Source organism: Misgurnus anguillicaudatus, chromosome 23, assembly GCF_027580225.2.
Source record: "Misgurnus anguillicaudatus chromosome 23, ASM2758022v2, whole genome shotgun sequence".
Classification (NCBI taxonomy): domain Eukaryota; kingdom Metazoa; phylum Chordata; class Actinopteri; order Cypriniformes; family Cobitidae; genus Misgurnus; species Misgurnus anguillicaudatus.
In genome coordinates, this window is record NC_073359.2 from 3,215,917 (window position 1) to 3,232,959 (window position 17,043).

At 39.5% G+C, this 17,043-nt stretch overlaps 1 protein-coding gene across 1 annotated transcript in view; it reads right to left on the reverse strand.

The window, feature by feature from the left end:
* Positions 1-17,043, reverse strand: part of LOC129454237 (uncharacterized) — a 177,447-nt gene that overhangs the window by 101,298 nt on the left and 59,106 nt on the right. The gene's annotated exons all lie outside the window — the stretch shown is intronic.

A 17,043-nucleotide genomic window follows, 5' to 3' on the forward strand; every position in this document is an offset into this window, starting at 1 on the left:
GTGTTGGCCTGAAAACTGCTGTCAAACCTCTGAAACTTCTCGATGTCTGAGATGATGTGGGAAGTTGCACCTGCATCCACCATTAGGCCTTTCCTCTTGGTAGTTTGTACCCGCATCTCAGCGTCGCTTGCCCGAAAAGCATACTCCTTGTCACTTGGCTCTGCGGAAACTTTTTGTGCATTGTCCCGCTGCCTTCCCCGTCTGCACGTTCCGTCGCGGTGACTGTTACTTTTACACTGACTGCACCACTGTTTAAGCTGACATGTTCTTGCTTTGTGGCCTCTTGTACCACACTTGAAACAAACAATGTTTGTACCAGCACCACAAACAGCTGTACCCACAAAATCGGTTTTTCTTCCAGGCTGCGCACCAGCTTTCATAACATTGTCCTCGGATACGGTTGTCCGCATATTTTCCATGTCTTCATAACTTCGAAGCCTCGTCTTAAATTCTGCAAAACTAAATTAATCATCTCTCTGGGTAACATGAATGGTAAATGGCTTAAATGTCTCTGGAAGTCCTTTCAGAACCATTGCTATTAAAAGTCCATCACTCAGATTCTCACCTGCGTTCCTCAAAGTGGTGATTGCGGTCGCAGCCCTGATGATGTAATCAGTAACACACTCACTGGGCGACTTTTGCAATGACGTTAGCTCTGTGTATAAGCTAATCACTCTGGGCTTTCCTTTGCCAGCATAATATTCCCGAAGAATCTTCAATGCTGCTCTTCCATCGTCTGCTGCTTCCCTCATAACCAGCGACAAACTTTTGTCATCCAGGAACTGTATCAGCTCTGCATAGGCTTCGGCGTTTTTCGCCGTATCTTCCTCGTCTTCCTCAAAAGACTCGCTTAAAATAGTCTCTTTCAGTCCTTGTAAATAAAGATGACCTAAAAACTTTGTCTCCCATAGCTCGTAGTTTTTCTCATCTCCATCAAAGACTAATCGAGACCAGCGGCTCGTCGCGGTTTCTTTTTCTCTTCGTTTCATGTTAAAAGAATCAGGTACACGCTATCCGTCGCGACTTTTACCCGGCGTCTTAACACTCAAACTTTTCTACTTTAACTCCGCTCTGGGCCCATAACCTGTTAACAGATACGTTCAAATAAGACAAGAAGATACGTTTCACTATCAGCCACGCAGTCGTTCTGACTGGCGCATTTTTATTAAAACAAAAGAAACACCTGATTTCACTCAGTCATTAATTAGGTCACTTGACATCTCGCAGTGTGACTGGGTTGCCTGTCCCAAACAGAGAAAATAAACAAAAATACAAATACATATACAAATACAAATGAGAGCATACAATTTATAGATCTCAACACTGACACACCAACCAAACAAGAGAAAACGCTTCTAAAACCTGTTGCACGCCATTGCACACCGTTTCTAGGAAACATGTTGTTCAACCCAGAAAACGCAGCAAAACGTTGCGCACCTGTGTGAGCTTGAACGTGCCCCTGGGTATCTCCCATCCATTCCATATCCGTTTTAAAATGAAAAAAACGGAAAACGATCAACCAGTTGTATTTTCATTTATCATTTCCCTTTATAAAATGAAAAAAGAAAACTAGGAATTGGCTACATTTTTCTATTTTGTTTCTCAGTTCTTACTAAGAAAAGTCTTAGGCACGTTCACATTATAACTATATAGGCTACATTTACTATAACTTTATGCTAATTATCTCACGCGTGCGGTACTCACGCAATCATTTACTTCAATGTCATATTACATATGTCCTGTAATAAAAACTTTTGTTTAAATGTCATTGAATGTGTAAATATGCTGTTCTTGATGTATTTACACAGCGGGTAACAGCAGATGTCCTCAATGCTGCACTTCACGTAACTCTAAACAGTGAATCTAGTAATTTGTGTATCTAATATCTTATCTTTTGGCGTAGTCAATGTAATAGAATAAAAAAACTGAGAGATTTAGCAGCTATAGTGCTGGAGCTGGAAGGCAGGTGAAGTTCTGCACACCCTTCAAACAGAAGGGGATAGAGTGACCTCTGCTGGTTGAGCTTCCACAAAGCAAGAAGGCCTAATGTTACAAAACTAAAATGTGAATTAAATAATAGAAACTTATAAATAAATAGGCTACCTGCTATCCTAAACTACATATAAAATGAGTGCACTTGTCTTAATCTGAAGTTACAGGTCACCAATTCTCTTACAAATGTTTAATTTTTATTTCAGTTAACTAAAGTGTTTTTTCACACCCAGTGCTACTTTAGTTGTACTAAATACATTATATATAGTTCAGTTTTAGTCTACAATCACCTAACTATAGTGACTTTTATTTTGAAAGTGTTACCGATTTTATTTTCGCTTTCACAAAAGGAATAGACCACGTGACTTCTGTTTTTGGTTTATAAACGAAAAAACGAATTGACTGAAGTTCAAAGACTCTTCATTCTTTGTTTAATAAGGAATAACTAGCATTCGGTGGAGTTAAAGTGCCAGTAACATGACAATTTTAAGCATCCTATCACTATTTATAAGTCCCGGACAACAGGTTTAAATGCATGCAAGGTCAAAAAACACTGTAATTTTCTCAAAATATAAATTTAAAATTAGCCCATCTCTCAGAGATCCCCAAACGATTCGTGTGAAGCCGTTCAACGACTCGGTCTGCCATAACCCCACCTTTCAGTAGCATACTCTGCTCTGATTGGTCAACTGACAGAGTGTCTTTGCACACAATGCACAGATCACAGATCAGTCTCACAGACCACAGATCGGTGGCACAGACCAACAACAGTGCAACATGTATTGACCTCGTGCTAACATCATTTACTGAGAAGACATTGTCAACATCAATACACATCATTCATCATTAATCCAAGCAAAACAAACGACGATTAAAACTAACATTTTACACTCATTTAAGCATTTATCTAAACTAACCGGGTCATAGCAAAACCGTAAATAAGCATGCGTTAGCCGTTTGCTAACGTGACTCTCTGACAGTAAATTAACAGTTTAAACACACAACATCATTCATCATTAATCCAAACAATACAAACGACGATTGAAACTAACAATTTTACACTCATTTAAGCATTTATCTAAACTAACCGGGTCATAGCAAAACTGCTATCGGGGCTCTGACAGTATATAAGTTAGAGTTTAAACAACGATATCATTCATCATTAGCAATAAAACGACTATAGACATTTTACACTCATTTAAGCAAGTATGTAGCTATAATCATACTTACAGGTTGTGGTTAGGAGACGCATGTTGTTCAAAATAAAGTGGGTACTGAACCATCTTTCATTGCCAAACGTCTAAATCCCTCCGTTAAAAATTAATTTTAAGCACTGATTCTTCACAGCCAGACATGTTTAGAATATCCCTCCTTGAAAAAGTCTCCTTTGGTAGTGAAAACAACACAAGCTGAAAACACAGCGTGAGCTGATGTTTACACTCACACACTAGCTAGCTGTGGGCGGGTCATAGTTTTCGTTTGTCCCGCAGGCAAGGCTGTAGGCGGAGATTAGTATCTCATGTGACGTGGATAAGTTCGTGTGACGTGGATAATATCAGGAAGAAAACTCGCTCCCTATAACGACTCGTTTCAGCGATTCAGAGTCGACTCCCTGCTTTAGAAGCCAATAACTTTATTAATCGTGCACTGTTTGGTTCAACTACTTTACACGTTGTTTACATTGATGGACAGCTACACGACACACTGCAATAAAGGTTAGTTTCGATTTTGGATCTGTGTGGCTCTTTAATTTTACCTCGAGAGATTTAATAAATTAATGATTTAATATACTGATTACTGCATATCTATTTCTGTTTTGTTTTTACTTGTGTTATATCACTCTGTTATTATCTGTTGGGCTGAAAATAGGCTTGGGGCAAACAAATTTCACATAATTTATGCATTTATAGCATTTTCCAATAGCATCTTTAATGTGAAGCAAGTAATTTAAAGCAGTGGTTCTCAAACTGGGGGCCGCAAGATCGTGCCAGGGGGGCCCCAGTTTTATGACATTTTATAAAATACAAAATTTTCGTTGGGGGGGGGGCGCAAAGGAATTTGCCGTAATCAAGGGGGGCCGCACGCTGAAAAAGTTTAAGAACCACTGAATTAAAGGAAGAACTCTGTTAGCATGAATAATCCAGCATGTGAGACAGCAATTGATTCTTTACAAAAGCTGCCTGATTTTACAGATATTACTCAACACTGAGAGTCAAATTAACTAAACTATTTGACCTAAAAACAGCACATGGACACAACTCACTCCAGTCTTTCTCTATTAAAATCACTTTCTTCAAATATAAAACAAAACAAATCATACATGACATGCTAACAGTTTATTTAGTGTACTTGATGCACATTGAGATTAATGTATAAACATGCATCTGTGACATTCAAGACCCTTTTTTCTAAATACTGATGTTTGTACATTGAAAATGAATATGACTATTTATTGCCCTTAATTTCTACTTAATTTCTACTCATAACATGAACTGATTTAAAAGTATCTCCCTGATCATGATGCAAAGATGACAGAATAAAGAGCACTTATTGTTCTGTTATACACATAACTAATGGTTTAGTGATTTAAAAGAGTTTGCAGTCATAAAACAATAAATGTGAAATCAGAAACATTAGTGTTTATTTATCTTCTCCCACATGAGTTTAAATCAATGATATAAATCAGTCATTTGTTCCTTTTTTCTATCATCTCTATACAGTATATACAGCATTGATCATTTTTTCATTATGTTAACATACAGAATGTGACTTACAGTCATGTGAAACAGAAAGTACATCATGGTTTTATATATCAGGACATTAAAGTCATTTGGTCCTTGCAGCTCTTAAAAATAATATTAAAATAGTTTTTTTCTCGTTTCATAAATGATACTCACTTTTCCTTAATCTTGATTATTTTATTATTAGGGGCCAAGCCCGCAGGGCGGCAGGCCACTATTGCGTTTGATGGTTTTCTTATTATTATTAGGGGTCAAGCACCGAAGGTGCTGAGACACCTATTGTTTCTGTTAGTATTATTATTAGGGGTCAAGCACCGAAGGTGCTGTGACACCTATTGGAATTGTTAGTATTATTATTATTATTCTGCGTCTTCTTCTTCTTAGCCATAGGCGTCTATGGCAGCCCTATGAACCGTACATAGGAAAATGATGAAATTTGGCACAGTTGTAGTGGTGGTCCTAAAAAGTCATGTGACCAAAAATGATGTCTCTAGTACTAACTCTATAGCGCCACCAGCAGTGCAAAAATTCAATGTTCAAATGGTTATAACTGCTGATCCGCTTGATCTATGAAAATTCTACTTAGTACACGTGATTGCTCTCCTCATGCTTGTTGTTTTTAATACCTTAAAGTAAAACTCCACCCATTACAGTAGTCGACATTTTGAAATGTACAGTATTCTGTTTATTCGCTACTCCTCCTTCAAATTTTTTTCAATTGTTATGAAATTTGGCACAGGTGAACTTTGGAGTGAGCCGCACAGAAATGACCGAACAGAATTTTAATATTTATCTTTATTCAAAAGTAATTAATGCGTGAACTTAACGAGATTGACGCAAAATTGGTTCTGAAGCTGTATCTCGGTCATTCTTTGATCAATCGAGATGAAATTTGGTACACTTCATGTCGACCATGAACTAGGGGTCCATGCCAAATTTGGTGACAGCGCCACCTATGAGTCATGAGATAGGAAAAAAGGCTATTTTTGCGGATAACTTCTGAATCGTTTGTCAGAAAATTATGATCTTGGTGTCTACGGATTCCTTGGCTCATGCCGCATCTGTCGATATGTATTATGCTGGGATTGACCGAACCGTCTGTCCGCCATTTTGAAATTTGTGATAAATTGCTATAACTTTTGAAGTATCGGATATATCGGCGCAAAAATCGGTAGGGAGCTTCGGCATGATGTCCTGAGGAAATCAGAGAACAGCGCCACCTAGGGGTATAAACTATAACAGTTCTTATAGAACTGCTTATAACTTCTGAATTCTTTGTATGGCATGTAAGCTCTTTTCTGCTGCCCCTTGAGCTGTGTCTACTGAGTGGCGCATCTGTTAAGTCGTATGCAAAGAGATCCTGAGTTGATGGGTTTGAATCCAACCTGAAGCAGGTATTAATTTCTTCTATTATAGTTTTGTTCTTTCTCACCTATTCTTCTTGACCGGACTGTAGTTCACATATGTTCTATTTTGCCATGTTTTCTGTTGCTGCTCTGCACTGCGGTGGTTCTGCTCTGTCATTGCTACGCTTTGAGTTCTTTGCTGAGCCTTGTGTATTTGATGCACCTTGGGTGCTCAATGCGCCCTGGGTGATCAATACGTTGTATGTTTCTTGCTGTGCTTTTGGTGCTCATTGCGCTGATGGTGCTTGGCCCCGTATCGCTGCTTGCAGCTATATTTAGGGGTCAAGCACCGAAGGTGCTGAGACACCTATTGGAATTGTACTTTTTTCTTCTTCTTAGCCATTGGTGTCTATGGCAGCCCTATGAACCATATGTAGGAAAATGATGAAATTTGGCACAGTTGTAGTGGTGGTCATAAATAGTCAGGTGGCCAAAAATGGGGTCTCTAGCAGTAACTCTATAGCGCCACCAGCAGTGCAAAAATTCAATGTTCAAATGGTTATAACTGCAGATCTGTTTGATCTATGAAAATTCTACTTAGCACACGTGATTGCTCTTCTCATGCTTATTGTTTTTAATACCTTACAGTAAGACTCCACCCATTACAGTAGCAGCCATTTTGAAATGTACAGTATTTAGTTTTTTCGCTACTCCTCCTTCAAATTTGGTGCAATTGTTATGAAATTTGGCACAGGTGATCTTTGGAGTGAGCCGCATAGAACTGACCGAACAGAATTTTGATATTTATCTTTGTTTAAAAGTAATAAATGCACAAACTTAACGAGGTTGACGCAAAAATGGTTTTGAAGCTGTATCTCGGTCATTATTTTATCAATCGAAATGAAATTTGGTACACGTCATGTCAAGCATAAACTGAGGGACCATGCCGAATCTGGTGACAGCGCCACCTATGGGTCATGAGATATGAAAAAAGGCTATTTTTGCCCATAACTACTAAATTGTTTGTCAGAAAACTATGATTGTGGTGTCTACGGATTCCTTGGCTCATGCCGCATCTGTGGATGTGTATTATGCCGGGATTGACCGGACCGCTTGTCTGCCATTTTGAAATGAGTCATAAATTGCTATAACTTTTGAAGTATTGGCTATATCGGCGAAAAAATAGGTAGGGAGCTTCGGCATGATGTCCTGAAGGTACCTGGGAAGTCAGAGTATGGCGCCACCTAGGGGTTATAAACAATAACAGTTCTTATAGAACTGCCTATAACTTCTAAATACTTTGTCTGATATTAATTTTCTTTGTGAAATTAAATTCACTGGTTTATGCCGATTGCAACGATACCTCATTTGTCATTTTCCAACATTCTATTAATGTGTTATTCTAAGGCATATGGTAAATGATCTTTTCGCTACTCCTTTTACAAATTTTGTTTATTTTATGCCAGGTTCTGCTCGTAGGTTCTTTGGAGCAATCCGCACAGAAATGACTGAACAGATTTTTCTGGCACCTAGGCATTTTTTTGAGAAATACCTCTGTAAAGTTGATCGTGCCTGTGATGTTGTCTATTTGTCATAGTTAATTACTGTATATTACATTTTATAGCGTTGCTCTACAGAATTTTTTTCTTGTCTTCAATCTCACTTGAGCTTTTTGATTCTCATATACATTGTATTTCTGTTATTTCTGCTCTGCAGTGTCATTTCTACATCTTTGGTAATTGGCATATGTCAATCCTTGCATCTCTGTAATTTCTTTTATGCTGTTCCTTGAACTGTGTCAACTGAGTGGCGTGGCGGGTAAGGCACACGCAATAAGATTCTGAGTTCTTGGGTTCGAATCCTGCCTGAGGCAAGTGTTCATTGCTTCTATTACATTTTGTTCTTTCTCACCTATTCTTCTCGACCTGTCTGTAGTTCACATATGTTCAGTTTTTGCCATGTTTTCGGTTGCTTCTTGGCACTGCGGTGGTTCTGCTCAGTGATTGCTACGCTTTGGGTTCTTTGCAGCGCCTTGTGTTCTTGATGCACCTTGGGTGCTCAATGCGCCCTGGGTGATTGATACGTTGTATGTTTCTTGCTGTGCTTTGGGTGCTTAATGTTCTTTGTGTGCTTGCTGTGCTTTGTGTGCTTTGTGAGCTTGCTGTGCTTTGTGTGCTTGCTGTGCATTGTGAGCTTGCTGTGCTTTGTGTGCTTGCTGTGCTGTGTTTGCATTGCGCCGAAGGTGCTTGACCCCGTGTTGCTGCTTGCAGCTATATTTATTATTATTATTATTATTCTTACTCTTGTCCAATGGGAGTCTATGGCAGCCCTATGAACCATAAGTAGTAGAATGATGAAATTTGGCACAATTGTAGTGGTGGTCCTAAATAGTCATGTGACCAATAATGGGGTCTCTAGCAGTAACTCTATAGCGCCACCAGCAGATCAAAAATTCAATGTTCGAACTGTTATAACTAATGATACATTTGAACTATGAAAATTCTACTTAGTACACATGATTGCCCTTCTCACATTAATTGATTTTAATACCTTACAGTAAGACTCCTCCCATTACAGTAGTGGCCATTTTGAAATGTACAGTTGTTTGTTTTTTCGCTACTCCTCATTCAAATTTGGTTCAATTGTTATGAAGTTTGTCACAGATGATCTTTGTAGTGAGCTGCATAGAAATGACCGAACAGAATTTTGATATTTATCTTTATGCAAAAGTAATAAATGCGTGAACTTAACGAGGTTGATGCAATAATGGTTCTGAAGCTGTACCTCGGTCATTCTTTGATCAATTGAAATGAAATTTGGTACACTTCACGTTGACCATAAACTGGGGGTCCATGTCAAATTTGGTGACAGCGCCACCTATGGGTCATAAGATATGAAAATAGGCTATTTTTGCCCATAACTTCTGAACTGTTTGTCAGAAAATTATGATCTTGATGTCTATGGATTGCTTGGCTCATGCCGCATCTGTCGATGTGTATTATGTCGGGTTTGACCAAACCGCCTGTCCGCCATTTTGAAATTTCACATGAATTGTTATATTTTTTGAACTATTGCACATATCCGTGCAAAAAGTGGTAAGGAGCTTTGACATGATGTCCTGAAGGTACCTGGGAAGTCAGAGTACAGCGCCACCTAGGGGTAATAAACTATAACAGTTCTTATGGAACTGCTTATAACTTCGGAATACTTTGTCTGATATGAATTTCTTTCTGAAATTGTATTCACTGGTTTATGCCGGTTGCAACGATACCTCATTTGTCATTTTCCAAAATTCTGTTCATGTATTATTGTAAAGCATTTGGTAGATGATTTTTCCGCTACTCCTTTTAAAAATTTTGTTTATTTTTTGCCAGGTTCTGCTCGTATAATGTTTGGAGCAATCCGCACAGAAATGACTGAACAGATTTTTGATATTCTGTTCTCTTTCTTAGAAATACCACTCCAAAGTTGACCGTGCCTGTGACGTTGTCTATTTGCCATAGTAAATAAATATGACTGTATATTACATTGTATAGCATTACTATACATAATGATCTGCTTGTCTTCAATTTCACTTGAACTCATGTACATTGTATTTATGTTATTTCTACTTCTGCTGTGTCAATTCTGCATCTTTGGTGATTGACATATGTCAATCCTTGCAGATATCTAATCTTTTTCTGCTGCCTCATGAACTGTGTCAACTGAGTGGCGCATCTAGTTAAACCACATGCATTGAGATTCTGAGTTCCTGGGTTTGAATCCCACCTGAGTCATGATGTTTTGTTCTTCCTCATCAATTCTTCTCAACCTGTCTGTAGTTCAAATGTGTTCTATTTTTCCATGTTTGCTGTTGTTGCTCTGCATTGTGGGGCTTCTGCTGTGTCTTTCCTGCATCTTTGGTGACTGACATATGTTAATCCTTTCAGCTCTCTAATCTCTTGTCTGCTGCCTCATGAACTGTGTCAACTGAGTGGCGCATCTAGTAAAACCACCTGCATTGAGATTCTGAGTTCCTGGGTTCGAATCCCACCTGAGTCATGATGTTTTGTTCTTCCTCATCAATTCTTCTCAACCTGTCTGTAGTTCACATGTGTTCTATTTTTCCATGTTTGCTGTTGTTGCTCTGCATTGTGCTGGTTCTTGCTGTGCTTTGTGTGCTTGCTGTGCTTTGTGTGCTTGCTGTGTTTTGTGTGCTTGCTGTGCTTTGTGTGATTGCTGTGCTTTGTGCGCTTGCTGTGCTTTGTGAGCTTGCTGTGCTTTGTGTGCCTGCTGTGCTTTGTGTGCTTGCTGTGCTTTGTGTTCTTGCTGTGCTTTGTGTGCTTGCTGTGCTTTGTGTGCTTGCTGTGCTTTGTGAGCTTGCTGTGATTTGTGTGCTTGCTCTGCTTGGTGTGCTGGTTGTGCTTTGTGAGCTTGCTGTGCTTTGTGAGCTTGCTGTGCTTTGTGTGCCTGCTGTGATTTGTGTGCTTGCTGTGCTTTGTGTGCTTGCTGTGCTTTGTGAGCTTGCTGTGATTTGTGAGCTTGCTGTGTTTTGTGTGCTTGCTGTGCTTGCTTTGGGTGCTCATTATTGCGCTGAAGGTGCTTGGCCCTGAGTTGCTGCTTGCAGCTATATTTAGGGGCCAAGCACCTATGGTGCTGTGGCACCTATTGTTTCTGTTAGTATTATTATTATTATTATTATTATTTTTCTTAATCTTCTTCCCCAATGGGAGTCTATGGCAGCCCTATGAACCGTATATAGGAAAATGATGAAATTTGGCACAGTTGTAGTGGTGGTCATAAATAGTCATTTGGCCAAAAATGGGGTCTCTAGCAGTAACTCTATAGCGCCACCATCATCTCAAAAATTCAATGTTCAAATGGTTATAACTGGTGATTCATTTGCTCTATGAAAATTCTACTTAGTACACGTGATTGCTCTCCTCATGCTTATTGTTTTTAATACCTTACAGTAAGACTCCACCCATTACAGTAGCGGCCATTTTGAAATGTACAGTATTTCATTTTTTCGCTACTCCTCCTTCAAATTTGGTTCAATTCTTATGAGATTTGGCACATGTGATCTTTGGAGTGAGCCGCATAGAAATGACTGAACAGAATTTTAATATTTTTCTTTATTCAAAAGAAATTAATGCGTGAACTTAACGAGATTGACGCAAAATTGGTTCTGAGGCTGTATCTCGGTCATTCTTTGATCAATCGAGATGAAATTTGGTACGCTTCATGTCGACCATGAAATGGGGGTCCATGCCAAATTTGGTGACAGCGCCACCTATGGGTCATGAGATAGGAAAAAAGGCTATTTTTGCGCAGAACTTCTGAATCGTTTGTCAGAAAATTATGATCTTGGTGTCTACGGATTCCTTGGCTCATGCCGCATCTGCCGATATGTATTATGCCGGGATTGACCGAACCGCCTGTCCGCCATTTTGAAATCTGTGATAAATTGCTATAACTTTTGAAGTATCGGATATATCGGCGCAAAAATCGGTAGGGAGCTTCGGCATGACGTTCTGAGGAAATCAGAGAACAGCGCCACCTAGGCGTATAAACTATAACAGTTCTTATAGAACTGCTTATAACTTCTGAATTCTTTGTATGGCATGTAAGCTCTTTTCTGCTGCCCCTTGAGCTGTGTCTACTGAGTGGCGCATCTGTTAAGTCATTTGCATAGAGATCCTGAGTTGATGGGTTCGTATCCCACCTGAGGCAGGTGTTATTTTCTTCTATTAAAGTTTTGTTCTTTCCCACCTATTCTTCTCGACCTGTCTGTAGTTCACATATGTTCTATTTTTGCCATGTTTTCTGTTGCTGCTCTGCACTGCGGTGGTTCTGCTCTGTCATTGCTACGCTTTGGGTTCTTTGCTGAGCCTTGTGTTCTTGATGCACCTTGGGTGCTTAATGCGCCCTGGGTCATTGATCCGTTGTATGTTTCTTGCTGTGCTTTGGGTGCTCATTGCGCTGATTGTGCTTGGCCCCGTATCGCTGCTTGCAGCTATATTTTTATTATTATTATTATTATTTTTCCCCAATGGGAGTCTATGGCAGCCCTATGAACCGTACATAGGAAAATGATGAAATTTGGCACAGATGTAGAGGTGGTCATAAATAGTCATGTGACCAAAAATGGGGTCTTTAGCTGTAACTCTATAGCGCCACCAGTAGTCCAAAAAATCAATGTTCAAACTGTTATAATTGGTGAACCATTTGATCTATGAAAATTCTACTTAGTACACGTGATTGCTCTCATCGTGCTTATTGAATTTGATACTTTACAGTAAGACTCCACCCATTACAGTAGCGGCCATTTTGAAATGTACAGTATTTCGTTTTTTCGCTACTCCTCCTTCAAATGCGGTTCAATTCTTATGAGATTTGGCACAGATGATCTTTGGAGTGAGCCGCATAGAAATGACCGAACAGAATTTTGATATTGATCTTTGTTCAAAAGTAATAAATGCGCAAACTTAACGAGGTTGACGCAAAAATGGTTCTGAAGCTGTAGCTCAGTCATTCTTTGATCAATTGAAATGAAATTTGGTACACTTCATGTGGACCATGAACTTGGGGTCCATGCCAAATTTGGTGACAGCGCCACCTATGGGTCATGAGATAGAAAAATAGGCTATTATTGCCCATAACTTCTGAACTGTTTGTCAGAAAATTATGATCTTGATGTCTATGGATTGCTTACCTCATGCCGCATCTGTCGATGTGAATTATGCCGGGTTTGACCAAACCGCCTGTCGGCCATTTTGAAATTTCAAATAAATTGTTATATTTTTTGAACTATTGGACATATCCGCGCAAAAAATGGTAAGGAGCTTCGACATGATGTCCTGAAGGTACATGGGAAGTCAGAGTACAGCGCCACCTAGGGGTTACAAACTATAACAGTTCTTATTGAACTGCTTATAACTTCTGAATACATTGTCTGATATACATTTTCTTTGTGAAATTGTATTCACTGTTTTATGCCGATCGCAACGATACCTTGTTTGTCATTTTCCAACATTATGTTCAGGTGTTATTGTAAGGCATATGGTAAATGATTTTTTCGCTACTCCTTTTACAAATTTTGTGTATTTTATGTCAGGTTCTGCTCGTATAATGTTTGGAGCAATCCGCACAGATGTGACCGAACAGATTTTTGATATTCTGTTCTCTTTCTTAGAAATACCACTCTAAAGTTTACCGTGCCTGTGACGTTGTCTATTTGTCATAGTAATAAATTAATGTGACTGTATATTACATTGTATAGCATCACTATACATAATGATCTGCTTGTCTTCAATTTCACTTGAACTAATGTACATTGTATTTCTGTTATTTCTACTTCTGCTGTGTCAATTCTGCATCTTTGGTGATTGACATGTTAATCCTTTCAGCTCTCTAATCTCTTGTCTGCTGCCTCATGAACTGTGTAAACTGAGTGGCGCATCTAGTTAACCAATTGCATTTAGATTCTATGTTCCTGGGTTCGAATCCCACCTGAGTCATGATGTTTTGTTCTTCCTCATCAATTCTTCTCAACCTGTCTGTAGTTCACATGTGTTCTATTTTTCCATGTTTGCTGTTGTTGCTCTGCATTATGGTGGTTCTTGCTGTGCTTTGTGAGCTTGCTGTGCTTTGTGTGCTTGCTGTGCTGTGTGAGCTTGCTATGCTTTGTGTGCTTGCTGTGCTTTGTGAGCTTGCTGTGCTTTGTGTGCTTGCTGTGCTTTGTGAGCTTGCTGTGCTTTCTGAGCTTGCTGTGCTTTGTGTGCTTGCTGTGCTTTCTGAGCTTGCTGTGCATTTTGAGCTTGCTGTGCTTTGTCAGCTTGCTGTGCTTTGTGTGCTTGCTATGCTTGGTGTGCTTGCTGTGCTTGGTGAGCTTGCTGTGGTTTGTGAGCTTGTTGTGCTTTTTGAGCTTGCTGTGCTTTGTGGGTTTGATGTGCTTTGTGTGCTTGATGTGCTTTGTGTGTTTGCTGTCTTTTGTGACCTTACTGTGCTTTGTGTGCTTGCTATGCTTTGTGACCTTGCTGTGCTTTGTGAGCTTGCTGTGCTTTGTATGCTTACTGTGCTTTGTGAGCTTGCTGTGCTTTGTGTGCCAGCTGTGATTTGTGTGCTTGCTGTGCTTTGTGTGCTTGCTGTGCTTTGTGTGCTTGCTGTGCATTGTGAGCTTGCTGTGCATTGTGAGCTTGCTGTGCTTTGTGTGCTTGCTGTGCATTGCGCCGAAGGTGCTTGACCCCGTGTTGCTGCTTGCAGCTATATTTAGGGGTCAAGCACCGAAGGTGCTGTGACACCTATTGGAATTGTTAGGGGCCAAGCACCTATGGTGCTGTGGCACCTATTGTTTCTGTTAGTATTATTAGGGGTCAAGCACCGAAGGTGCTGTGACACCTATTGGAATTGTTAGTATTATTATTATTATTATTCTGCTTCCTCTTCTTAGCCATTGGTGTCTATGGCAGCCCTATGAACCGTACATAGGAAAATGATGAAATTTGGCACATTTGTAAAGGTGGTCCTGAAAAGTCAAGTGACCAAAAATGGGGTCTCTAGCAGTAACTCTATAGCGCCACCATCAGCTCAAAAATTCAATGTTCAAATGGTTATAACTGCTGATCCGCTTGATCTATGAAAATTCTACTTAGTACACATGATTGCTCTCCTCATGCTTATTGTTTTTAATACCTTACAGTAAAACTCCACCCATTACAGTAGCGGCCATTTTGAAACGTACAGTATTCCGTTTATTCGCTACTCCTCCTTCAAATGTCGTTCAATTCTTATGAGATTTGGCACAGATGATCTTTGGAGTGAGCCGCGTAGAAATGACCGAACAGAATTTTGATATTTATCTTTGTTCAAAAGTAATAAAGGCACAAACTTAACGAGGTTGACACAAAAATGGTTCTGAAGCTGTAGCTCGGTCAATCTTTGATCAATTGAAATGAAATTTGGTACACTTCATATGGACCATGAACTTGTGGTCCATGCAAAATGTAATGACAGCGCCACCTATGGGTCATGAGATATGAAAGTAGGCTATTTTTGCCCATAACTTCTGAACTGTTTGTCTCATATATATATTCTTTGTGGAATTAGTTTCACTGGTTCATGCCGATCGCAACGATACCTCGTTTGTCATTTTCCAACATTCTTTTCATGTGTTATTGTAAGGCATATGGTAAATGATCTTTTCGCTACTCCTTTTACAAATTTTGTTTATTTTATGCCAGGTTCTGCTCGTATAATGTTTGGAGCAATCCGCACAGAAATGACCGAACAGATTTTTTATATTCTGTTTTCTTTCTTAGAAATATTGCTCCAAAGTTGACCGTGCCTGTGATGTTGTCTATTTGTCATAGTTAATTACGGTATATTACATTTCATAGCGTTTCTGTACAGAATGTTCATCTTGTCTTCAACCTCACTTGAGCTTGTTGATTCTTATATAGCCTACATTATATTTCTGTTATATCTGCTGTGTTGTGTCATTTCTGCATCTGTGGTGATTGGCATTTGTCAATGCTTTCATCTCTGTACACTCTATTCTGCTGCCTCATGAACTGTGTCAACTAAATGGCGTAGAGTGTTAGTCACATGCAAAGAGATTCTGAGTTCTTGGGTTCAAATCCTGCCTGGGGCAAGTTTTAATTTGTTCTATTAAAGTTTTGTTCTTTCTCACCTATTCTTCTCGACCTGTCTGTAGTTCACATATGTTCTATTTTCGTCATGATTTCTGTTGCTGCTCTGCACTGCGGTGGTTCTGATCGGTGATTGCTACACTTTGGGTACTTGTGTTCTTGATTCACCTTGGGTGTTCAATGCACATTGGGTCATTGATACCTTCTATGTTGCTTGCTGTGCTTTGGGTGCTCATTGCGCTGAAGGTGCTTGGCCCCGAATCGCTGCTTGCAGCTATATTTATTATTCTTCTTAATCTTAATCTTCCCCAATGGGAGTCTATGGCAGCCCTATGAACCGTATATAGGAAAATGATGAAATTTGGCACAGTTGTAGTGGTGGTCATAAATAGTCATTCGGCCAAAAATGGGGTCTCTAGCAGTAACTCTATAGCGCCACCATCATCTCAAAAATTCAATGTTCAAATGGTTATAACTGGTGATCCATTAGATCTATGAGAATTCTACTTAGTACACGTGATTGCTCTCATCCCGCTTATTGAATTTGATACTTTACAGTAAGACTCCTCCCATTACAGTATCGGCCATTTTTAAATGTACAGTATTTCGTTTTTTCGCTACTCCTCCTTCAAATTTGGTTCAATTCTTATGAGATTTGGCACATGTGATCTTTGGAGTGAGCCGCATAGAAATGACTGAACAGAATTTTGATATTTTTCTTTATTTAAAAGTAATTAATGCGTGAACTTAACGAGATTGACGCAAAATTGGTTCTACAGCTGTATCTCGGTCATTCTTTGATCAATCGAGATGAAATTTGGTACGCTTCATGTCGACCATGAAATGGGGGTCCATGCCAAATTTGGTGACAGCGCCACCTATGGGTCATGAGATAGGAAAAAAGGCTATTTTTGTGCATAACTTCTGAATCGTTTGTCAGAAAATTATGATCTTGGTGTCTACGGATTCCTTGGCTCATGCCGCATCTGTCGATATGTATTATGCCGGGATTGACCGAACCGCCTGTCCGCCATTTTGAAATCTGTGATAAATTGCTATAACTTTTGAAGTATCGGATATATCGGCGCAAAAATCGGTAGGGAGCTTCGGCATGACGTCCTGAGGAAATCAGAGAACAGCGCCACCTAGGGGTATAAACTATAACAGTTCTTATAGAACTGCTTATAACTTTTGAATTCTTTGTATGGCATGTAAGCTCTTTTCTGCTGCTCCTTGATCTGTGTCTACTGAGTGGCGCATCTGTTAAGTCGTATGCAAAGAGATCATGAGTTCATGGGTTCGAATCCAACCTGAGCCAGGTGTTAATTTCTTCTA